This window comes from Helianthus annuus, chromosome 10 (assembly GCF_002127325.2).
Source record: "Helianthus annuus cultivar XRQ/B chromosome 10, HanXRQr2.0-SUNRISE, whole genome shotgun sequence".
Lineage (NCBI taxonomy): Eukaryota > Viridiplantae > Streptophyta > Magnoliopsida > Asterales > Asteraceae > Helianthus > Helianthus annuus.
The window spans coordinates 53,005,443-53,032,562 of NC_035442.2; the positions used below are offsets into that span (position 1 = coordinate 53,005,443).

A 27,120-nucleotide genomic window follows, 5' to 3' on the forward strand; every position below is an offset into this window, starting at 1 on the left:
CTATTCTACCAAAATTTTAAAACTCAAAAATAAATTGATATAACTTTTTAAAATAAAATATAACTCTGTTATGTTTGTTTGAAGTTATAACCCTTTTGTCACCCCTAAATTATTCAAATGCGGTAGACCATTCATTGACAACTTTCGTACAATGTAAAAGATGATGACTTACTTGATTTTTTTTTTCATTTTTCCAATTAGGTATCTATTTTTCAAAATTTTAAGGTCTTCACAAGTGATCTAGGGGATGAATGGGATTAAGGTTGATGGTCTATTTTTCAAAATATGGAGTGACTTTATAATGGATGTGGAAATAGGTTGTTGGATATATATGTTAGTAAGTGTTTGTTAGCTCATAAATATATAAAAAACAATCACTTATTATATCAATCGATGTCGTGTATGACGGGTTTTTGTAGGAAGGTTTGGCTGGCATATCTTGTTCATATGCATGCCCCTTTTCTATTTATAGAGACATTTCTTTGCATGTGAATTTTTGATACTAACACGAAAACACGACAGATACCTAACATGAAATTCAGGTTTATTTAAGTATAAAGGGTTCAGGTCAATCTCGGATCAAACTCGCAAACATGTTTAACTAAACGGTTGTGTTTGTGTCAAAAATTTTCTATTAAATTTGTTTCTTTTTATTTCAAAAAGTCAAATTTGTCGGGTCTTTTCTACCAAAATTTTAAAACTGAAAAAAAAAATTGATATAATTTTTAAAATAAAATGTAACTCTTTTATGTTTGTTTGAAGTTATAACTCTTTTGTCACCCCTAAATTATTCGAATGTGGTAGACCATTCAATGACAACTTTCGTACAATGTAGATGATGACTTATTTGATTTTTTTTTTCATTTTTCTAATTAGGTATCTATTTTTCAAAATTTTAAAGTCTTCACAAGTGATCTAGGGGATGAATGGGTTTAAGGTTGATGGTCTATTTTTCAAAATATGGAGTGACTTTATAATAGATGTGGAAATGGGTTGTTGGATATATATGTTAGTAACTGTTTGTTAGCTCATAAATATATAAAAAACAATCACTTATTATATCAATCGATGTCGTGTACGACGGGTTTTTTTAGGAAGGTTTGGCTGGCATATCTTGTTCATTTGCATGCCCCTTTTCTATTTATAGAGACCTTTCTTTGGATGTGAATTTTTGATACTAACACGAAATCACGATAGATACCTAACATGAATTCAGGTTTATTTAAGTATAAAGGGTTCGGGTCAATCCCGGATTAAACTCGCAAACATGATTAACTAAACGGGTTGTGTTTGTGTCAAAAATTTTCTATTAAATTTGTTTCTTTTTATTTTCAAAAAGTTAAATTTGTCCGGTCTTTTCTACCAAAATTTTAAAACTAAAAAAATTGATATAATTTTTTAAAATAAAATGTAACTCTTTTATGTTTGTTTGAAGTTATACCTCTTTTGTCACCCCTAATTATTCGAATGCGGTAGACCATTCAATGACAACTTTCGTACAATGTAAAAGATGATGACTTATTTGATTTTTTTTTTTTTTCATTTTTCCAATTAGGTATCTATTTTTCAAAATTTTAAGGTCTTCACAAGTGATATAGGGGATGAATGGGATTAAGGTTGATGGTCTATTTATCAAAATATGGAGTGACTTTATAATGTATGTGGAAGTGGGTTGTTGGATATATATGTTAGTAAGTGTTTGTTAGCTCATAAATATATAAAAAACAATCACTTATTATATCAATCGACGTCGTGTATGACGGGTTTTTGCAAAAGTTTTGGCTGGCATATCTTGTTCACATGCATGCCCCCTTTCTATTTATAGAGACCTTTCTTTGGATGTAAATTTTTGAAACTAACACGACAGATACCTAACATGAAATTCAGGTTTATTTAAGTGTAAAGAGTTCGGGTCAATCTCGGATCAAACTCGCAAACATGTTTAACTAAACGGGTTGTGTTTGTGTCAAAAATTTTCTATTAAATTGGTTTCTTTTTATTTTCAAAAAGTTAAATTTGTCGGGTCTTTTCTACCAAACTTTTAAAACTGAAAAAAATTGATATAATTTTTTAAAATAAAATGTAACTCTTTAATGTTTGTTTGAAGTTATAACTTTTTTTGTCACCCCTAAATTATTCGAATGCGCTAGACGATTCAATGACAACTTTCGTACAATGTAAAAGATGATGACTTATTTGATTTTTTTTCATTTTTCCAATTAGATATCTATTTTTTAAAATTTTAAGGTCTTCACAAGTGATCTAGGGGATGAATGTGATTAAGGTTGATGGTCTATTTTTCAAAATTTGTAGTGACTTTATAATGGATGTGGAAATGTGTTGTTTGATATATATTGTAAGTAAGTGTTTGTTATCTCATAAATATATAAAAAAATCACTTATTATATCAATCCATGTCGTGTATGACGGGTTTTTGTAGGAAGGTTTGACTAGCATATCTTCTTCATATGCATGCCCTTTTTCTATTTATAGAGACCTTTCTTTGGATGTGAATTTTTTATACTCACACGAAAACACGACAAATACCTAACATGAAATTCAGGTTTATTTAAGTATAAATGGTTCGGGTCAATCTCGGATCAAACTCGCAAACATGTTTAACAAAACGGGTTGTGTTTGTGTCAAAAATTCTCTATTAAATTTGTTTCTTTTTGTGTTCAAAAAGTTATATATTTTTTTTTAAAATAAAATATAACTCTTTTATGTTTGTTTGAAGTTATAACTATTTTGTCACCCCTAAATTATTCGAATGCGGTGGACCATTCATTGACAACTTTTGTACAATGTAAAAGATGATGACTTACTTGTTTTTTTTTTTTTCATTTTTCCAATTAGGTATCTATTTTTCAAAATTTTAAGGTCTTCACAAGTGATATAGGGGATGAATGGGATTAAGGTTGATGGTCTATTTTTCAAAATATGGAGTGACTTTATAATGTATGTGGAAGTGGGTTGTTGGATATATATGTTAGTAAGTGTTTGTTAGCTCATAAATATATAAAAAACAATTACTTATTATATCAATCTATGTCGTGTATGAGGGGTTGTTGTAGGAAGGTTTGGCTGGAATATCTTGTTCATATGCATGCCCCTTTTCTATTTATAGAGACCTTTCTTTGGATGTGAATTTTTGAAACTAACACGACAGATACCTAACAAGAAATTCAGGTTTGTTTAAGTGTATAGAGTTCGGGTCAATCTCGGATCAAACTCGCAAACATGTTTAACTAAACGGGTTGTGTTTGTGTCAAAAAAATTTTATTATATTTGTTTCTTTTTATTTTCAAAAAGTTCAATTTTTCGGGTATTTTCTACCAAAATTTTAAAACTGAAAAAAAATTGATATAATTTTTTTAAATAAAATGTTACTCTTTTATGTTTGTTTGAAGTTATAACTCTTTTGTCACCCCTAAATTATTAGAATCGGGTCCACACTTCGATGACAACTTTCGTACAATGTATAAGATGGTGACTTATTTGATTTTTTTTCATTTTTCCAATTAGGTATCTATTTTTCAAAATTTTAAGGTCTTAACAAGTGATCTAGGGGATGAATGGGATTAAGGTTGATGGTCTATTTTTTCAATATATGGAGTGACTTTATAATGGATGTGGAAATGGGTTGTTGGATATATATATGTTAGTAAGTGTTTGTTAGCTCATAAATATATTAAAAATAATCACTTATTATATCAATCGATGTCGTGTATGACGGTTTTGCAGGAAGGTTTGGCTGGCATATCTTGTTCATATGCTTGCCCATTTTCTATTTATAGAGACGTTTCTTTGGATGTGAATTTTTGATACTAACACGAAAACACGACAGATACCTAACATGAAATTCAGGTTTATTTAAGTATAAAGGGTTCGGGTCAATTTCGGATCAAACTCGTAAACATGTTTAACTAAACGGATTGTGTTTGTGTGAAATATTTTCTATTAAATTTGTTTCTTTTTATTTTCAAAAAGTTAAATTTGTCGGGTCTTTTCTACCAAAATTTTAAAACTGAAAAAAATTGATATAATTTTTTAAAATAAAATGTAACTCTTTTATGTTTGTTTGAAGTTATAACTCTTTTGTCACCCCTAATTATTCGAATGCGGTAGACCATTCAATGACAACTTTCGTACAATGTAAAAGATGATGACTTATTTGATTTTCTTTTCATTTTTCCAATTAGGTATCTATTTTTCCAAATTTTAAGGTCTTCACAAGTGATCTAGGGGATGAATGGGATTAAGGTTGATGGTCTATTTTTCAATATATGGAGTGACTTTATAATGGATGTGGAAATGGGTTGTTGGATATATATATGTTAACAAGTGTTTGTTAGCTCATAAATATATAAAAAACAATCACTTATTATATCAATCGATGTCGTGTATGATGGTTTTTGTAGGAAGCTTTGGCTGGCATATCTTGTTCATATGCTTGCCCCTTTTCTATTTATAGAGACCTTTCTTTGGATGTGAATTTTTGATACTAACACGACAGATACCTAACAAGAAATTCAGGTTTATTTAAGTGTAAAGAGTTCGGGTCAATCTCGGATCAAACACGCAAACATGTTTAACTAAACGGATTGTGTTTGTGTCAAAAATTTTCTATTAAATTGGTTTTCTTACTTTCAACATGTTAAATTTGTCGGGTCTTTTCTACCAAAATTTTAAAACTGAAAAAAAATTGATATAATTTTTTAAAATAAAATGTAACTCTTTTATGTTTGTTTTAAGTTATAACTTTTTTGTCACCCCTAAATTATTCCAATGCGGTAGACCATTCAATGACAACTTTCATACAATGTAAAAGATGATGACTTATTTGATTTTTTTTCATTTTTCCAATTAGGTATCTATTTTTCAAAATTTTAAGGTCTTCACAAGTGATCTAGGGGATGAATGCGATTAAGGTTGATGGTCTATTTTTCAAAATATGGAGTGACTTTATAATGGATGTGGAAATGGGTTGTTGGATATATATGTAAGTAAGTGTTTGTTATCTCATAAATATATAAAACACAATCACTTATTATATCAATCGATGTTGTGTATGACGGGTTTTTGTAGGAAGGTTTGACTGGTGATGTGCGTTAGGTGTAATATATTTTTGATGTATATTTTAAGCTCTTTTTACACTTTTAGCCAAGTTTTAAATTTATAAAACATGATATTTACTAACACTAAACACACATATGGGCAAGTGCACCCATCGTGGACGTAGTATAGTGTTGGTAAGATACCGAGGTCGTCCAAAGACACAAGAGCTTTTAGTACCGGTTTATCCTCAACGTCTAATCAAATCAAAAAGTTAGAAAAGATTTTTAAACTAAGAAAATAAAAACTAACTAAATGCTGAAAAATAAAAATAAAATAAAAACAGATAGACAAGATGAATCACTTGGATCCGACTCGTGTATTAGTATAACCTTTGATTATTTTCGCACTTTTGCACTTATTTAATAGATTATCTTAGTTATTATAGTAGGCCCATCTTTTGAAGGCGACGTTACCCTCAACCCAGTAGTTTGAGTCAGCAAGGATACAATCCTAAAGGGTTGGGTTATTGGAAGATAATGAATTAAGTTATTAATGCAAATTATGGTAGGCCCCGCTTTTGGCGGTGACGTTACCCTCGACTAAGTAGTCTGAGTCAGCAGGGATACAGTCCTAAATAGCCGGGTTATAGTATTAATAGTAGTTAACTTATGAGGGGGTCAAAGAGTTTGGGTCCCCGCCATCCAATACATATGGGTATTGAAGGAAATCCTACTAAATTTGACCCAGGTCCCTTGCAGGACCTCTAAACGCTGAACAAGGGCAAGACCCTTACCAAACCGTTCCCATAACCCCCGACCAGGTAGCCAACATACCTCCATCTAGACCGTGGAGATATGAATGGTGAAAATCTTTTATTTTATATAGATAGTAAAATAATGCCAAGACACCACGGACAAACGATAAGAAAAGATCACCTTCAACATAAGCAACTAGTTATTAAAGTCATTAATACAAAACTAAATAAAAAGTGCAAAACATTAGAAATAAAAAGTATTATACTAAACACTTGTCTTCCCCAAGTGATGTAAGAGACTTAGGCAAACATGGCCTTGATTGTCAAGAACTCTTACGATCAATCTTGGATCCCGAGACGCCTCACACACTCTATGATGGACAATGGATGATGGTGGTGGATGATGGTGTTGTGATGGTGGTGGGTGGTGGATGAAGTGTGAGAGAGGTGGTGTGCCAAGGGATGAGTTGAAATGAAACCAAGCACTCCAATTTATAGGCTGAACAGAAGGCTGGGCACGGCCCCGTGTCCACTGGACACGCCCCCGTGCCTGTCTGACACTCTCTCTCTTCATTAATTGTAATTCGAAATTACAATTAATGCGCCTGCTGTACTTTCGCCACGCCCCCGTGCTCACTGGACACGGCCCCGTGGTGGGCAATAGAAGCTTCTATAGGTTTGTCTTTTCTGCTGCTTCTTGGGCACGGCCCCGTGCTGGCTGAGCTCGGGGCGTGTTCAGTCTTCTGACTTCTCTATTTTGCTTGGGAGGATGCCGTTGAGGGGTCGGGCAATCCACTTTTGTTCCTTTTCTTGTATTTATGTTAGATTTAGCTGTCTTTTTGCTTCTTTTGTGAATTTGAGCTCATTTCATCCTGGAAATACAAAAGGAAGACAAAAACACTCTTTTTCCAACATTAGTACCTAAAAAGGGTTAGTTTTATGCCTCATTTGATGTAATTTATATGTTGCATTTTACACACATCAAATACCCCCACACTTGAACTTTTGCTTGTCCTCAAGCAAAACTCTTTAATATGTGGCTTACACTCCCAAATGGAATGGGTGGAAGAGAAGGTTTTGGCTTGTCATAGAGTGTTGAGAATCCAAGATTTTTTTGGGTTTTATTTTTATTTATTTACAATCCTATTCGTTGTGATTTATTTAGAACGTTTCATAGGATAAATTACTTATTTGGGCATAACATGCCTTTTTTAAAATTCCATTTATATACAAGTTCACATACCTCACGGGAGAAATCACTCACACTCGGCCGAAGGTGTATTTTTAGTGAATCACTCGAGAGTGGCATGGAACTTATTCCTACCATAAGCTTGCCAAGCAATCAATCATCCTCCTTTTTAACTTGTTACCTTTGTAAATATCAAGAGGACTTTTTGTGTATAGGCTTGGGCTAAAGGTGAGTGAATGGGTTAGTAGAAAAAGGCGAAAAGCGTAAAAAGCATCGGTTTTCATAAAACACTTTGTTTTAGTGACTTTTTATTTTGAAGTATTTTTCCAAACAAGCTTTTTGTTTTAAGAGCTTTGTTTGTTTATTTCTAGCTTCATCATTTTTTTTTATAGTCACACGAAAACCGAGCTTGTTACTAAAATTAAGGGTAAAAATAAAAAGGGTTTTTTGGTGGGTAAAAAGGTTTTAGGGTAAAGAAATGAAAGGTTTATGCTCAAAGGGGTTAACTAGGGGGATTTTTGGGTAGGTGGTAAAAAAAATGAAAAATAATGGTGTAGAAAGAAAAGTGGTTAGTCCTAATGCCTCCATCATTTACTTACTTGGGTTTAAGTTGGTAAGGACCGGGAATGAATCGTCGTGGCAAGTTCTAGAGTCGTAAGAACCAAGCGGCTATTCACACAAGAAACGAAAAATGAGCATTTAGTCTAAAGATGTAAATTTGTATGCTCAATAAAGGCTCAAAACTCACTTTTGTGGGAATGAGTTTTTATGTGATCAAGTACATATAATCAAATTTTAACTAAGCTTGTCATGCCGTTTCATAATTTTCTAATGTCGGTTCTTATTATCACGACACTCTCAGTTGTAAATTTGTAAAAATATAACCTTATTAATATTAGGATTCGTAACCTAAACTTTAGACAAGTAAAAAAAAATGAAAATTTTTGAAAAAAATTGGGGTGTTTAGTGTTCCAATAGATTTTTGTGTAAGGCTTGTTATTAGGACTTGCAAAATTTCAAGATTTTAGCATCCCCCCACACTTAATTTACACATTGTCCTCAATGTGTCCCAAAAATAAATTTTTAGGTTGATTGGATGTGTAATATGGTGTTAAAAGCAAACATCTATGTTACTGGCAGTCTGGACACGGCCCCGTGGGGACCGGACACGGCCCCATGTTCAGGTGCCAGTAACGAAAATTAAAGAAAAGAAACAGAAGCCTGGACACGGGGGCGTGTCTGGTGAACACGGCCCGTGTCCAGTTACCTGAACTGGGCATTTTTCTGCAGGGGGTTCAGCACGGGGCCGTGTTGGTTGGACACGGCCCGTGTTGAACCTTCTGTATTGGAGTAATTGATGTCGGTTGCCTTGTTCTTGTGCATGGGGTCATTTTTCTCGTTCCCTTTTCATCCTTTACCACCACGAGTGTGTTTTATTCCTGCAAATTTAAACTAAAAGATTAAACTAAACTAAGGATAGTTCCGCGGAATGCCTCCGTGGTGGGCCACGTTTAAAAGGGTCCTTGGCTAGACCCAATGTGAGGTTATATATTTTCCGAGTGGGATGTTTGGCATCCCATGTTGCACCGTCGGAGAGCAGCATCCAAACTCGAATCAATAACCTTCATGTAGTTGATCGGGTCGTCGTCCTCTATTCTCTTCCCAACCCCGAATTTTACTTCATCATCCCCGTACCTTAGGGTGAGCGTTCCGTCATTCATGGCTACCACTGCTTGTGCAGTGGCAAGAAATGGTCTCCCTAGTATGAGGGGGACCTCGGTGTCTTCCTCCATATCGAGTATGACAAAATCGGCCGGATAGACGAATTTGTTTACCTTTACTAGGACATTTTCGATGACACCTTGTGGGAATTTGATGGATCGATCAGCAAGTTGTATGCTCATTTTTGTAGGACCCGTTGTTCCTAAGCCGAGTCTTTTAAACATTGATGAGGGCATGAGGTTAATGCTAGCCCCAAGGTCGGCTAGTGCATTACGAACGGGGGAGTCCCCGATTGAGCAGGGAATCGCGAAGCTTCCAGGATTGATTTTCTTTTGGGGAAGTTTGTTGAGTACGAGGGCAGAGCATTCTTCGCCTAAGTTAACTAATTGCAAAGTTTCAATTTTCTTTTTATGAGTAAGGAAGTCCCTCATGAACTTAGAGTATTTGGGCATTTGGGTTAGGACATCAATAAAAGGAATATTGACATGCAATTGTTTTAATAGACTTTCGAATTTTGCGAATTGCTCACTGGTCTTTTGACGAATTAACCTACCGGGGTACGGAACTCGAGGAGCCTTGGCAGGCTCTGATGATGGAGGGGAGTTCTTCTCCTGCAGAGGCGGGGGTACAGTCTCTTCTGTCGGCGGTGGCGCTTCCGCAGGCCCCACGGTGCGGTTTCGTAACGTGATGAGATGAACTTGCGCTTTTGGGTTTGTTTCGGTATTGCTTGGTAATGCACCTTGTGGTCTCTCAGAAAAATTTTGAGCTAGTTGATTTAATTGTTTTTCTATGTTTTGAATACTAGCTTGTTGATTTCTAAAATTTGATTCTAATAGTAGAAACCTTTCCGAGTTTTTCTTTTCAGTGTCGGAGATGAGGCGAGATACAGTATCTTCAAGCCTTTCTCGTCTACCTTGTTGTTGAGTGAAATTTTGTGACTCATTTCTTGGTTGTTGAAAGTTTGTTCGTTGGGTTTGTTGGTTACTACTATTGCCGGGCTCTCTCCAACCAAGGTTTGGGTGGTTCGCCATCCTTGGTTGTAAGTGCCCGTTGGAGGACCCGACGGCCTAGGTCTATTATCCATGTAGCTTACCGACTCTTGTTGATCGTCTGTTTCTTTCATACACCTCTAATTTTCATGTGGCCCACCACACCCTTCACAAGCCATAACCGAGACTGTTTTTGTCATTTCCAATTTTTTTTATTTTTGAAGAAAGGGCCTCGATTTGGGCTTGTAAAGAAGTGCTTTCATCAACCTTATGGGCGCCCGGGGCAATAGATTTATTGCCTCGGGGGGTGTGCCACTGAAAATTGGTTTGAGCAATTTCCTCAATTTGATTATATATTTCATGCGGGAGGCGATTACCTAAAAGTCCCCCGGAGCTAGAGTCAAGTGTCTGCCTTGTGTGTGGCAACAACCCATTATAGAAAGTGGATACTTGTTGCCATATCGCAAGGCCATGATGTGGACACTTTCGCAATAGTTCCTTGAACCTTTCCCAAGTTTCATATAAGGATTCCCCGTGCTCTTGTGAATATGTATTAATTTCAGTCATTAATTTAGCCGTTTTAGCGGGAGGGAAATACTTATATAGAAATTTTTGGGCTAGTTCATCCCAGGTGTTTACCGATCTAGCTGGGAGGGCGTTGAGCCAAGCTTTTGCTCGGTCTTTTAGTGAAAAAGGAAACATTCGAAGGCGGATGGCGTCATTTGATGCTCCATTGATCCGAAAGGTATCACATATTTCTAAGAAATTAGTAATATGTAGATGGGGATCCTCGTCCGCAAGCCCATGGAAGGTTGCGGAGTTTTGGAGCATTTGTATCAAATGCGGCCGAACTTCGAAGTTATTGGCTTCAAAATCGGTGCATTGATAGCGGCGCCTAGGTTACCTACGGTGGGTCGTAGATAATCCATGAGGGTACGTTGGTTCGCCATTGGAGGTGGATTCCCCGAAACTTTCTGTTGGTTTTTAGCTTTTAGTCTTTTTCTGAGAAAGCGTTCGGGTTCTTCTAGAGGTTCTTTTATGTCCTTATTAGAACTGGAGCTCACACACTATGTAGAATGGCGTCTGGTTCCAAGTCCTGCAATAAAAACAGAAAAGAATGCTGGTCAGAAGGTTCACCACGGCCCCGTGCTCAGTGAACACGGCCCGTGGTCGGAGTTACAGTGTTTGTTTTCCAGATTCAAGTTACTGGAGAGTTGGACACGGCCCCGTGTTGCACCTACACGGCCCCGTGGTCAGCCTTCTGTAACTTGGAAAACTAAAAACTGCCAGTGACTATGCTGGGCACGGCCCATGTCCGACCAGGCACGGCCCGTGCTGAGCTCTGCAGAAGCTGAAAAACTAAGAAAATCCTAAAAAATTAAAAAGAAAAATAAAAATATGATTAGGCCGTTGATTCCTAACTTTCTTAAAATCCTTGTGTCCCCGGCAACGGCGCCAAAAACTTGATGTGCGTTAGGTGTAATATATTTTTGATGTATATTTTAAGCCCTTTTTACACTTTTAGCCAAGTTTTAAATTTATAAAACACGATATTTACTAGCATTAAACACACATATGGGCAAGTGCACTCATCGTGGACGCAGTATAGTGTTGGTAAGATACCGAGGTCGTCCAAGGAAACAAGAGCTTTTAGTACCAGTTTATCCTCTACGTCTAATCAAATCAAAAAGTTAGAAAAGATTTTTAAACTAAGAAAATAAAAACTAACTAAATGCTGAAAAATAAAAATAAACCTTTGATTATTTTCGCACTTTTGCACTTATTTAAGAGATTATCTTAGTTATTGTAGTAGGCCCATCTTTTGAAGGCGACGTTACCCTCAACCCAATAGTTTGAGTCAGCAAGGATACAATCCTAAAGGGTTGGATTATTGGAAGATAATGAATTAAGTTATTAATGCAAATTATGGTAGGCCCCGCTTTTGGCCGTGACGTTACCCTCGACTAAGTAGTCTGAGTCAGCAGGGATACAGTCCTAAATAGCCGGGTTATAGTATTAATAGTAGTTAACTTATGAGGGGGTCAAAGAGTTTGGATCCCCGCCATCCAATACCTATGGGTATTGAAGGAGATCCTACTAAATTTAACCCAGGTCCCTTGCAGGACCTCTAAACGCTGAACAAGGGCAAGACCCTTACCAAACCGTTCCCTTAACCCCCGACCAGGTAGCCAACATACCTCCATATAGACCGTGGAGATATGAATGGTGAAAATCTTTTATTTTATATAGACAGTAAAATATTGCCAAGATACCACGGACAAACGATAAGAAAAGATCACCTTCAACATAAGCAACTAGTTATTAAAGTCATTAATACAAAACCAAATAAAAAGTGCAAAAGATTAAAAATAAAAAGTATTATACTAAACACTTGTCTTCGCCAAGTGATGTAAGAGACTTAGGCAAACATGGCCTTGATTGTCAAGAACTCTTACGATCAATCTTGGATCCCGAGACGACTCACACACTCTATGATGGACAATGGATGATGGTTGTGGATGATGATGTTGTGATGGTGGTGGGTGGTGGATGAAGTGTGAGAGAGGTGGTGTGCCAAGGGATGAGTTGAAATGAAACCAAGCACTCCTATTTATAGGCTGAACAGAAGGCTGGGCACGGCCCCGTGTCCGCTGGACACGCCCCAGTGCTTGTCTGACACTCTCTCTCTTCATTAATTGTAATTCGCAATTACAATTAATGCACCTGCTGTACTTTCGCCATGCCCCCGTGCTCACTGGACACGGCCCCGTGGTGGGCAATAGAAGCTTCTATAGGTTTGTCTTTTCTGCTGCTTCTTGGGCACGGCCCCGTGCTGGCTGAGCACGGGGCGTGTTCAGTCTTCTGACTTCTCTATTTTGCTTGGGAGGATGCCGTTGAGGGGTCGGGCAATCCACTTTTGTTCCTTTTCTTGTATTTATGTTAGATTTAGCTGTCTTTTTGCTTCTTTTGTGAATTTGAGCTCATTTCATCCTGAAAATACAAAAGGAAGACAAAAACACTCTTTTTCCAACATTAGTACTTAAAAAGGGTTAGTTTTATGCCTCATTTGATGTAATTTATATGTTGCATTTTACACACATCATATACCCCCACACTTGAACTTTTGCTTGTCCTCAAGTAAAACTCTTTAATACTCACACGAAAACACGACAGATACCTAACATTAAATTCAGGTTTATTTAAGTATAAAGGGTTCGGGTCAATCTCGGATCAAACTCGCAAACATGTTTAACAAAACCGGTTGTGTTTGTGTCAAAAATTCTCAATTAAATTTCTTTCTTTTTATTTTCAAAAAGTTAAATTTGTCGGGTCTTTTCTACCAAAATTTTAAAACCGAAAAAAAATTTATATAATTTTTTAAAATAAAATATAACTCTTTTATGTTTGTTTGAAGTTATAACACTTTTGTCACCCCTAAATTATTCGAATGCGGTAGACCATTCATTGACAACTTTCGTACAATGTAAAAGATGAGGACTTACTTGTTTTTTATTTCATTTTTTCAATTAGGTATCTATTTTTCAAAATTTTAAGGTCTTCACAAGTGATATAGGGGATGAATGGGATTAAGGTTGATGGTATATTTTTCAAAATATGGAGTGACTTTATAATGGATGTGGAAGTGGGTTGTTGGATATATATGTTAGTAAGTGTTTGTTAGCTCATAAATAAATAAAAAACAATCACTTATTATATCAATCGATGTCGTGTATGACGGGTTTTTGTAGGAAGGTTTGGCTGGCATTTCTTGTTCATATGCACGCCCCTTTTCTATTTCTAGAGACCTTTCTTTGGATGTCAATTTTTGAAACTAACACGACAAATACCTAACATGAAATTCAGGTTTATTTAAGTGTAAAGAGTTCGGCTCAATCTCGGATCAAACTCGCAAACATGTTTAACTAAACGGGTTGTGTTTGTGTCAAAATTTTTTTATTAAATTTGTTTCTTTTTATTTTCAAAAAGTAATTTTTCGGGTCTTTTCTACCAAAATTTTAAGACTCAAAAAAAAAATTGATATAATTTTTTAAAATAAAATGTTACTCTTTTATGTTTGTTTGAAGTTATAACTCTTTTGTCACCCCTAAATTATTAGAATGGGGTAGACCCTTCGATGACAACTTTCGTACAATGTAAAAGATGGTGACTTATTTGATGTTTTTTTCATTTTTTCCAATTAGGTATCTATTTTTCAAAATTTTAAGGTCTTCACAAGTGATCTAGGGGATGAATGGGATTAAGGTTGATGATCTATTTTTCAATATATGGAATGACTTTATAATGGATGTGGAAATGGGTTGTTGGATATATATATGTTAGTAAGTGTTTGTTAGCTCATAACTATATAAAAAACAATCACTTTTTATATCAATCGATGTCGTGTATGACGGGTTTTGTAGGAAGGTTTAGCTGGCATATCTTGTTCAAATGCATGCCCCTTTTCTATTTATAGAGACCTTTCTTTGGATGTGAATTTTTGATACTAACACGAAAACAAGACAGATACCTAACATGAAATTCAGGTGTATTTAAGTATAAAGGGTTCGGGTCAATCTCGGTTCAAACTCGCAAACATGTTTAACTCAACGGGTTGTGTTTGTGTCAAAAATTTTCTATTAAATTTGTTTCTTTTTATTTTCAAAAAGTTAAATTTGTCAGGTCTTTTCTACCAAAATTTTAAAACTAAAAAAAATTGATATAATTTTTGAAATAAAATGTAACTCTTTTATATTTGTTTGAAGTTATAACTCTTTTGTCACCCCTAAATTATTCGAATGCGGTAGACCATTCAATGACAACTTTCGTACAATGTAAAAGATAAGGACTTATTTGATTTTTTTTTCATTTTTCCAATTAGGTATCTATTTTTCAAAATTTTAAGGTCTTCACAAGTGATATAGGGGATGAATGGGATTAGGGTTGATGGTCTATTTTCCAAAATATGGAGCGACTTTTTAATGGATGTGGAAATGGGTTGTTGGATACATATGTTAGTAAGTGCTTGTTAGCTCATAAATATATAAAAAACAATCACTTATTATATCAATCAATGTCGTGTATGACGGGTTTTTGTAGTAAGGTTTGGCTGCCCTGGTTCTTATGCATGCCCCTTTTCTATTTATAGAGACCTTTCTTTGGATGTGAATTTTTGATACTAACTCGAAAACAAGACAGATACCTAACATGAAATTCAGGTGTATTTAAGTATAAAGGGTTCGGGTCAATCTTGGTTCAAACTCGCAAACATGTTTAACTCAACGGGTTGTGTTTGTGTCAAAAATTTTCTATTAAATTTGTTTCTTTTTATTTTCAAAAAGTTAAATTTGTCGGGTCTTTTCTACCAAAATTTTAAAACTGAAAAAAAATTGATATAATTTTTTAAAATAAAATGTAACTCTTTTATGTTTGCTTGAAGTTATGACTCTTTTGTCACCCCTAATTTTTTCGAATGTGGTAGACCATTCAATGACAACTTTCGTACAATGTAAAAGATGATGACTTACTTGAATTTTTTTTATTTTTCCAATTAGGTATCTATTTTTCAAAATTTTAAGGTCTTCACAAGTGATTTAGGGGATGAATGGGATTAAGGTTGATGGTCTATTTTTCAAAATATGGAGTGACTTTATAATGGATGTGGAAATGGGTTGTTGGATATATATGTTAATAAGTGTTTGTTAGCTAATAAATATATAAAAAACACTCACTTATTATATTAATAGATGTCATGTATGATGGGTTTTTGTAGGAAGGTTTGGCTGGCATATCTTGTTCATATGCATGCCCTTTTTCTATTTATAAAGACCTTTCTTTGGATGCGAATTTTTGATACTAACACGAAAACACGACAGATACCTAACAAGAAATTTAGGTTTATTTAAGTATAAAGGGTTCGGGTCAGGGTCAATCTTGATCAAACTCGCAAACATGTTTAACTAAACGGGTTGTGTTTGTGTCAAAAATTTTCTATTAAATTTGTTTCTTTTTGTAGGATCGAGATTCGATCAATATGAGTCGTTCTGAGTCAAATTTAGGTCGCTGGATAGGCGGAAACAATCTAGTAACCTTGAATCGGTGTTAGAATGTGAGTATAAGCAGAGAAATACACTTTAAACTAGTTTTCCATTGATATTAAACGTTTTTACATCCAGAGAAACCGGCCGCACTTCGTGACAGATTTCACCAGAATGTTACAAATGAAAAACCCAACATCCCTATTTATAGGGTTTCCAATTCGCACGAGACAACATGTTCACTTCACACGAATTTGAAAAGTCCAATTCGTGCGACCTGGCCATACATAAGCCACTTCGTGCGAGCTGGTACAATACATATAAAATTACACTTTTAGCCCTATTACATGCTATTGACACGACTCAGAAACTGATGACGTAGGCGATAGACATTGTGCACCAACAAACTCCCCCTTGGATATTGCCGCAGTCTTTAGTCAACCTGTCTTCAAAACTTCCTTTCACAGAGACTTGAACTTTTCTTCTCTTTGCTTCGGTTTCTTCAGTAACAACTTTCTGAGCTTTTCATTCTCTTCAACAGCTCTCTTTTCCTCTTCAGCTAATCTTTGTACAACTGTATATCTTGCAATCTTGTCTTTCTCTTCACATTCCTTTCTCTCCTTTTCAGCTTTCAGAGCCTCTTCTTTTTCAATCTTTCTCCACTTTGACGACCATGCATTTTCAGAATTTATTCCATTCTGAAAACATATCGTTGCAACTTTTCGAAATTGCAGAGCTTGATCTTTTTCTTCAGCTTTATAACCAATCTTGTTCACAAATAAACATTCGATATCCCTTGCTGAGCAGTTCACAATCCACATTGGATCATACAAGTGATCTGCAAGATTGTTTCTTCTATGCCTGTAACTGGATCTATCCTTTTGACTTTCTTCGGATAGTGTGGCTTCCAGTGTTTAAAATCTTTGAACGCTTCAAACTTCATTAAACCCCACGTAGGCATATCGCGTTCACTGACAGGATAAGACAATGTTCTGACTTTGGGCAGTTCTTCTACATCCCACCATGGCAGAGACATTATATCTTGAATATACTTGAAGTACTGAACACCGAACTCTCTTCGAATTGCATAAGCATTCACTTGCGGCAAATACCCCCAACTGATTATATCTCCCAAAGAAACTTCCCTGTCTCTCTTGTAATACTTCAGTGGCCTTTTGAATTTCCTCTCTGTATCTTTTCTAGAACCATTTCTTTCTTTCTTCGCGCTGTTCATCCTTCGACATTTCATGAAAACTTTTATTCTTTATACTTTCTACAACCTTCCTTCTTAATTCATCTTCATTCGCTTGACTGAAAAACTCTGCAAGCGTCGGAAAATTAGAAGTATCAACGTTCACATTCTCAGACTATTCTTCATCACTCCAGTCTTCAACTTCTACTTTGTCATAATTATCAGCATCTTCAACGTACTTATACTGATATTCTGGCTGCTGATTAATATCAATTTGATTCAACTCTTCTTCAAAATCAAAGTTGAAATTAATATCTTCAATGTGCGTCATCTTGACAATATCAGCTAAAGTATAAGTATGCAAGATTTCTCCTTCTTCTACATTGTGTTCAAGACGTAGAATCAATCTTGTAACATGATCATCACTTTCATCAACATTCTTTGTATCATCATGCTCCCCCTCACCACTTGCATTCTCTGATTCTTCATTGGCATCATCATGAAGATATTCATCAATCTTTTCTTTATGAGACGCTTCAGTGACTTTTATGCCTGTAGTACCTTGATCATCGTCATCGTTGCCATCATCATCATGATCACTATTTGTAGAATAAACATCATCTGCATCATCTTTCATAATATCATCATCATCTTCTTCTTCATCATCTTCTTCATCCTTGTCAAACTCACCAGAAACTGATGATATCGGACAAGTATCAAGAATAGACGTTTCAGGAACTTTTTCCGGCTCAGACATTACAATTGCCCTTTCAGTTACTTCAGCAACACCTTCAATTGGAACACCTTGCCTTTGTTTTTCATTTCAGCTTCGATCTCAGCTTTACGTCTAGCTCTGACTTCTTCAAGCTCAATCTCTTCAAATCTTTGTTCAACTGGCTTTCTGATCAAGTTTTCCAGCACTTTCATCATCATGTACGATTCATGTTCTTTCTTTGCATTGTTGGCTTCTAATTCTTTGTTCTTCAGCTTGAAGTATTCATTCTGCTCATCTCTTCGAGCTTTTTCTTCTTCTAACTCTGCTATTCGAACTTTCAGAATATCAATGTCTGCATGATCGGCTTCAACCCTTTTCAACAAAGATGAATTTTCAACTTCGACAGACTTGACACGCTTTTCTGACTTATTTGTCTCAACTAACACCTCTTCCACCTTCTTTTGTAACTTCTTCACAACATCATCAGTAACAAAATTAAAATCTCCAATTTCTTCAAGAGCTATATTCTCTGGAATATGTGGAAAATCTTTAAATCCAGACGATCCAGGAGTCGTTTGAATTGGTGGTTGTATGGTTGGTGGTGTTTGTAGGATGTGTGGTGAAGTTATAACAGGTTGTTCATGAATTGGTGTAGAAATACGAAGTTGTGGTGAAAATTGCAGGGATTGTAAAATATCAGGTGATGGTTGTCGTTGTGGTGATGATGGTTGTTTTTGTGGTGATTTTGGTTGTGGTTCAGATGGTGGTGATTGATGTGGTGGTGATGATTGTTGTGGTTCAGCTTGTGGTGGAGGTGATGGTGGTTGACTTGATTCCTGGATAGGTTTTGATTTCAGCATTATTTTCAACTTTCGCACTGCTGGAGATAAGACATGTTTCCTTGAGTTAGATTTCTTTCTTCCTCCAAAGGGTGGTGTCTTTTCTACTTGAACATCTTCTGTTGTTGGATCATAAGTTTCGTCATCATCATCATCATCATCTGTACTCCTCTTTCTTTTCTTTTTTATCAATCTATCTCTTGGAAAGAAGTTTGCTTTGATCCATCTATCAGCTTCAGCATCAATATCACTTTCTTCAGAATCAGAAGAACTCTTTTCTTTATCATCAACTACCTCCTCACCAGCTGCCTCCCCACCTTCCACAGTAACATCAATATCTCTCATCAACTGTTCAGTTTCAGGAGATAACTGATCTTGATTTCCTTCAACATTTGCTTCTGTTTCATCTACCTCTGGTTCATCAACCAACATTGTCTCGATAGCTTTCTTCTTGCTTTTCTTTTGAGGTTGTGAAGACGAACCTTCTTCAGCTTGAACTTTATGAGTTCTCTTTCTTTCTCTTTTCTTCTTTTGTAAACCACTTATTACGTGTTTTAACAAACTCTTCTAACTTTGTCAATTCATCAGCTGCACTCTTTTCTTTCATTTCTGCGTCATTTCTCCACTTCAAATGGTTAACTCGATCTGGATCTTCGTAATTAGCACTCTTGATGAATCCAAAGAATTCTGCCTTTGTCTTTGGTTCTGGCCAATTCGTGTGATACTTGGATAATCTGATCAACGTCTCATTATCCATGTGATTCAATACCAACAGATCATTATCTTCATCTTTCACAAGATCAGGATAAGCATGATCAAGCGTCATTTGCACGAACCTCGGATACATCCAACTTCGACTTTTAGAAGTAATGTTCTCTTTCATGTAGTGGAAAGCGATTCTTGAAAAGTTATACTTTTTGTTCAACACTAACGCAGTCACCATACACATCTGTTAATCTTTCATCACATCATATCCACCCTTTCTATGACTAAGTGCGTGAATCATTGAATGAATGAAAAATTTGTACGGTTTTGTGAAACATGCTTTCAAATAGTTTATGTTGTTCAATGGACCACTGTATCACATTCTTAACATACAACCTTTAACCATTCTCTCTGGAAATCCTGTAGGTGAATTTTCATCATCCGGAAAATCTAACACTTCTCTGATAAGCTGTTCTGTGATGATTATTTCTTTATCTTCACCATTAAGACTAACAATTGAAGTTATCACATCATTCGCTTCATCATACTGAGCATTCTTCCAGAAATAAGCAATATGGGATCTGAAAACACTGTGCTGATTCGTCAACGCCTTCTGAATCGGTAAACGCTTCATAAACTCCAAAATATCCTTGAATACATCCATCTTTGGAAGCTTTTCATCATAGACACAACAAATGTTGTGTGACGGATCAAATTCAACAATCGAAGCATGAAACATACAATAGAAACACAAGTTAAACACTTTTGAACAATTTTCAAAACATAACATCATTCACACGAAATGGTTTCATGCCAATTGACCATTTCATGCGATTTGGTATTTCAAGCTATGTGGCCATTCTCAAACGATGTGAACCTCCAAACGATGTGACCTTCATACGAAATGGCCATTCAAACGATTTGGTGTTTCAAATGGTTTGAACAGTTTCAAACGATGTGACTTTCAAACGATTTGGTCAGTTTCAAACGATTTGACCCTCAAACTAATTGACCATGTCATGCGATCTGGTCATTACTTGATTTTCAAACGATGTGGAACCTTTACCCAGTTTGGCCTTTTCATACGAATTGACTCGTCACTTCGCTTAAACACAAGTTCATGAACAGAAAATTTACAGGAAATCAAATGTGTTTTTATTATGAAATTGAAGATCTAGATTTGTTTTACAATGAATTCCGATCATGTTGGTGTATTTTTTATTTGATTTAGACTATTACATAACCCTAGATCTAAGTTCAAAGGTTTTGTTCATCGGAGTTCAAGCAGATTTTAAAACATGTTTTGATCATGAAATTGATGACTTAGATCTGATCTACATTACATTCCGATCACACTGATATGTTTTTCAATCAATTTGGACCACAATATCACCCTAGATCTAAGATTAAAGTTCTGTTCATCGAAGTTTAAGCGATTTCAGTTAGATTTGGTTCAAATCGACATCAATCCTTACCTTTCCCATGTTATAAGTTGTACCAACCAACTTATGCAGAGATTACGATCAACAAAACAACAAGATTCAGGCTTGAATCTCAAGAAATCGACGAATCGCCTCAGATCGCTTGAATTCGCTGAGTTTGGTGCGGTGTGGAGAGAAAATAAGGTTTCATGCGATCTGGAGTCCCCTTTACATAGAGGGACCAGTTCGCTTGAAATGAACATTTGAGGTGATGTGGCCAATTCGTACTAGTTGGCTTAGTTAAAACATTTAGCCATTTCGTGCGAGTTGGTCATTTCGTGTGAGCCAACACTTTTCAAAATTTTTGAATTTTTCAACTTTTTTTTTTATTTTTAACTATTTACCATCACACCCAGTTAACCAAGTCCAAGTTAATGACCCTGGTCAACTGTTTAGCCTGCCAAGTCCAAGTTAATGACCTTGGCTGACCAATTTCTAATCTTGCTGACTTTTTGAAACAGATTAAGTTCAAATTAATGAACTTTTAAACTTTTCGAGCAATTTACCAAAAATTTCTCAAACTTTTTCTTTACCAACCCACATTATCCAACTTGTTTAGCACTGTGAGACTTTGATCATTAGATCCCCAACGTCTGTTGTCGAAAAATAAGATGAAACATCAAATCTTTTTGGATTTTTCAACATTTTGCTAAACAAACAATAAATCTTTTTGGATTTTGATAAACAATAAACCGTACAAACATATTTTTGGTGAGCGTGTTAGGGGATCATATGAGCTGCTGACAAGATACAAGTACCGTTAAGCTTTGATTTCATACTAAGCATTAAACAATTCACAGTAATTGCCGATATACTAATCCAATTTAAATTCTCACACAAATTTCAATTTGTTTAGGATACGAATTAGTGTTTTAAGGCTTAACTTATACGCGTGTACCATCTCAGAATACACTCCCGTATCCAGACCACTATATTCAGTCTTACAGGTGAATGTACACTAATGATATCTGTAATGGGTGAATGCGAGGCCATGAGAGCTCAGGCTAGAACTTCCTTCAATCAGAGAGATGATGGCTCGACTTTAGGTGGGTCCCCTTTGGGGATCTTCTTTTCAACAGCACATGATTAGCATTTTTCAATGTTTCATCATTTTTTATGCTGAGGGTGAGCTTTTAAGAATAAAGCTGTGCAGAGTATTATACGAGGATTAGGCTATTGCTCCCGCAAAATCAGAAGTCCTGGTATAATACCCTAGATATCATCACGTACATAGACCTAGTATGTCAGAAATAGAGTATTTCAAACAGGATTTCAGGGGTTACCTATATATCCGAGAGATGTTCCCCACATAATACGTAATAAGCAAGAAATGATTTAGGTTTATATCCCAAACAAACTTACTAAATGTGTAAAAACCTATCGGAATATCATCAGCGAGACTGCTTAACACAATTAAACTATACAATTCTTTAGCGTATTGCAACTGTCTAGCTGATGTACTATCATTTCCCCTATTTCACAACAAAACTCATTTTTGTCTTTTTTCAATGTTTTCGGATTTTGAAATTTTATCATGTTTTTGTATTTTCTGTAAAGTTTCTCCCCCTAAAATCAAAAACATATTTTTGTGTTAAAACTGTACAGAAAACTTGACAACAAGATGCAGATCACTTCTGATCGCCGTCCTCCTCGGCTTCACACTCTATCACCCTCCAAGAAAACAAATTTTCAACCCGTTCAATTTTAAAAGATAGTTAAATCTTGTTTTATCAAAGGGTTCTGTGTAAAAATCAGCTCTCTGATCATCGGTGTGTATATGATCAATTCGAATCAATTTTTTCTCATAACAGTCGCGGATAAAATGATGTCGAATCTCAATATGTTTCATTTTAGAGTGATGCACCGGGTTTTTAGTTATATTAATTGCTGCCTCATTGTCCACAAAGATTGGCGTGTCTAAGAACTGCAAACCATAGTCCCTCATTTGCTGCTGGATCCAGAGGATCTGAGAGCAACAGCCGGAAGCTAAAACGTATTCAACCTCACAGGTTGAGAGAGCGATTGTGGTTTGTTTCTTGCACTGCCAAGTAACAAGCCGAGTTCTGAAGAACTGGCAACCAGCAGTTGTGGACTTTGCATTTAGCTTACAGCTCCCGAAGTCAGAATCAACATAACCAGTAAGAGAAAAGTCACCAGATTTAGGATACCACAAGCCGGTGCTTGGGCAACCTTTAAAATACCATAGAATTCTCTTCACAATCGTCATGTATGACTGTCTCGGACTTGACTGATATCGGGCGCAGAGGCAAGTTGGATACATGATGTCCGGTCGAGACGTAGTCAGATACATTAATGATCCAATGATCGACCGATAGTGCGTCTCATCCACTTTTTCACCACTTTCATCCGGACATATCCCATGATTTTGAGCCAGGGGGGTTGATATTGGAGTTGATTCGGACATGTTGAATTTGTCCAGCACATCATTCACATATTTCGTCTGGTGTATGAAGATTCCATCGGGCATTTTCTAAACCTGAAATCCTAGGAAGAACTTCATCTCCCCCATTGAACTCATTTCAAACTTTCTCTTCATAACCTTTTCGAACTCTTTTCACAATTCGTCTTTTGTCGATCCGAAGATTATGCCATCCACGTAAATCTGCACCATGAGTAGATGTCCTGCAACCACTTTTGTGAACAAAGTGCTATCGACAGTCCCTCTGGTGAACCTGTTGTTCAGAAGATGCTGGGAAAACGTCTCATACCAGGCTCTCGGGCCTGGTGTAGTCCGTATAACGCCTTGTCGAGAAGATACACCTTGTCTTTGTGCACTGGATCAGTAAACCCCGGTGGTTATCCAACGTACACTTCTTCTTTGATCTTTCCGTAAAGGAATGCAGATTTGACATCTAGTTGGTAGAAATTGAATCCTTTCCAAGGCGCGAATGCCAGGAAGATTCTAATTGCCTTGAATCGAGCAACGGGCGCATACACTTCAGTAAAGTCGATCCCTTCTTGCTGACTAAAACCTTGGACTACCAAACGTGCTTTGTTCCTTACAATGACCCCTCTATCATCCCGTTTACACTTGAAGACCCACTTGGTCTTGATCAGCTTCTGATCTTCTGGGAGATCAACCAACTTCCACAGTCTAAGTTTTTCAAATTGCAGTAGCTCCTCCTGCATTGCATTTACCCAGCTTTCCATGGTCAATGCTTCTTTATATGTTCTCGGCTCAACCTGGTAGATAAAACATTTCAATGAGAATTCTATTTGTAAAGGAGCGATAGATGAATAAAAACTTGTAAGCCCTTTGTTGATTTGATCGCGCGTTTTCACGCCACTTTGAAGATCACCAATGATTTGTTCTGATGGATGGTAAGACAAAGTTCACGGCATGACTGTATTAGGTACGCTCACTTCCGATTGCAAATTTGTTATGTTCTGATCATCCGGGTGATCAACAGCTTCTGAAGTTGCAATATTTGGTTCCTCGTCAAAAATCAGATCGGCTTCCGATTGTGTGTCGTTAGATTAATCAAATATTGGAGCTGGTTCTTCTGGGGGTTCGTGTGCAGTTCCACTTGGACCGGCCTCATGATCATTTAAACCCTCGGTGGGCGGAGAAACTACCAACGGTCTTGGCACTTGTTCTTGTGAAAGAGACTGTTGTTGTTGGTATAAGAATGCGAGTTCCTCCTCACTCGGCTCTGTCGGCAAATGGAACGAATCCCAGAGTTTATCATAATCAAATAGCAACCTGTTTCCGGGAAGTTGTTCCGGAGCAGTAAACTTCTGACAGTCAAGGTGCTGAACTTGTATGATCTTTCCCAAACACCGAACAAATACTCTCTTCAACGGACTTGCATAACCTACAAAAAATCCTTCGTTAACTTTCGCACCAAATTTACCGTCTAGATCAATGAAAGTACATGGTGATCCAAATGGATCTAAAAATTTTAAATTTGATGTAACAGTTCAAAACAAGTTTTCTTGTGCTTTTTCACCGTAAGCACACGATTTAGCGTGTAACATGCCGTACCGACTGCTTCACTCAAGAAATATATCGGTAGCTTCGAATCTGCTAGCATTGTACGAGCTGTTTTAATCAACGTACGATTCTTTTGTTCTGCGACATCGTTCTGTTGAGGAGTATATGGTGCGCTGAATTCATGAAAAATTCCTTTATCGTTGCAGAATTCGAGCATACGATTGTTTTTGAATTCTGTGCCATTATCGCTTTGAATTCGTCTGATCGACAATTTGTACACATTCTCCATCTTTCTCAATAGTTTCATTAAAGTATCAAATGTTTCGTCTTTCTTCTCGAGAAAATTCACCCAGGAGAATCTTGTATAGTCGTCAGTGACAACTACACAGTATAGGTCTCTACTTATGCTCTTCATATTTACCGGTCCGAATAGATCCATATGGATTCTTTCGAGCGGTAATCTGATTGAGTTCAAGAGCTTTTTCGGGTGCGACTTCTTTGTTTGCTTACCTTTCTTGCATTCAACACAATCATCGTTTAGATGGAAGTTTTTCAGATTGACACCTTCTACAAGATCATTATGAACTAAGAAGTTCATTTTTCTGACATGAATATGCCCCATTTTCCGATGCCACATTATAGATTCTTTCTCTGTTGCCTTTGTTTTACTCACGAAACATTGTGCTTTCTTATATGTTGTAGTTGCGGTGCTCATGTCTAGAATGTAGAGATCGTTTTCTCGTGGAGCACGCATCAACACCATATCTTCAAGGATTTTAAATCCTGGTTTGAGAATCATACACTCATCTTTTGTGAAATGAACCGTGAACGATTTGTCACAAATCTGTGAGATGCTCAACAGATTGTTTTCCAATTCGGCAATGTAATTCACTTTCTCGAACGATATAACTCCATTTGTGAGTATTCCTTCACCAACGATTCTACCACCTTGAGTTCCCGCAAAACCTACATATCCTCCATTTATTGATTTAACATCATAGAGTAGTGCTAATATTCCCGTCATGTGCCTTGAGGCGCTGCTATCCATGATCCACTTCGAAATAATTGACCTCGGAAGCCCCTGCACACATCAATCAACATTTTAGTTAAACAAAGATGCCTAAGATTTTTTAACATTTGGTACACTACCAAATACAATATCATGAGCTACTTGGTCAACTTTTGGAAGGTTAAAGATAACATTTGGAACATCAGGTTTTGTTTTTGACTTTAGAGTTCCCTCCTTGATAGGTGGGAATTCTTCAATCAACTTGTCTAAATCAAACTCAAGTTTCTCAACATCGGTTGCAAAAACTTTTGTTTCAGATTTTAAAACCTTTTCCATTTTCTTTTCATCAAAAGATTGTTTAGGTTTTTCCACCCATGATTGATTTTGGAAAATCTTTGTTTTTGGATAAACCTTTGAAGTCTTTTGTGTTTTCGAAGATTCACCAATTTTAAAAGTTGATTTTGGTTTGTCCTCGGACTTCAAAGATTCACCGCGTTTCAGAATACGTACAGGGGATACCATCGGTGATTTTCCCTTAACATTTTTTAGAACTTTTGGTTTTGGTTTCTGAAAAATTGGTTTTATGATCTTTTTAACACATTACTTTGCCATATTCAACAAAAGTGGATCTGTTGGTCTCCTCTTTCAACTTTTTGGCTGCTTTGAAATCATCAACTGCTTTCTGACTAAAGATATAATCTTTTTGAGCTACTGTATTCTTACCCGCCACAAACACATCACTTAACTTTTCTTTTGTCTTAACCTCTTTCTTAGCCATTTTTTTTTTCTCAAAACCGACACCTTTCTTTTTGAAATTGTTACCATGTCATTTGTTATAACCATTGTTACCCACCCATTCATTTTTTCCCGGGTTGTTTGGTTGTTGTTTCACAAAAGATTTTTTCGGTTTTGATAGAAACGCGTTGTTGTTGACTTCTGAAATATCAATTTCCACAAGTTTAAACACTTTTTCAACATTTTCAAGGTTTGCATTCTGAATTGGGTACTCAAAATCAGTATAGAGTTTGTCAGTTCCGGTCATTGTGTAAACCACAATGATCGAATCATCATCCATAACTTTATCTGATTTTGGGATGAACTTATCCAGAAAGTTTCCATCATCTTCAGAATCTGAACTTGAATTCTCAAAACGAGTTTTGACAGTTTTGAAATTACTGTTATCACTCTCTTCATCCAACACTTGGTCTACAACTGTTTTCACAAGTTGTGACTCGTTGTCGATGTCAGATAGAGAGAATGTAACATCTATGTTCTCCGGTAATTCATTCTCCTCTGTTCTCAATTTGAGATTTAATGCATCTTCCACCCCATCTGGATACTTCTGAGTATAATGATTCAACATTGAGGGTGGAACGTTTTTGAAATCAGCTTGTTGAGGAACAATCTGATCAATCACATATGACGATGAAATATAACTGATCAGCTTTTTATCAACTCTTTCTGTTTCAATTCGCAT

The 27,120-nt window shown here is 36.2% G+C and overlaps 1 non-coding gene across 1 annotated transcript; it reads left to right on the top strand.

Moving 5' to 3' along the window:
- The first annotated feature begins 10,178 nt into the window (after positions 1 to 10,178).
- Positions 10,179 to 10,285, top strand: LOC118483597. Its single transcript, XR_004870884.1, has one exon. It is a non-coding gene; the product is annotated as a small nucleolar RNA R71 (small nucleolar RNA).
- The last annotated feature ends 16,835 nt before the right edge of the window (positions 10,286 to 27,120 follow it).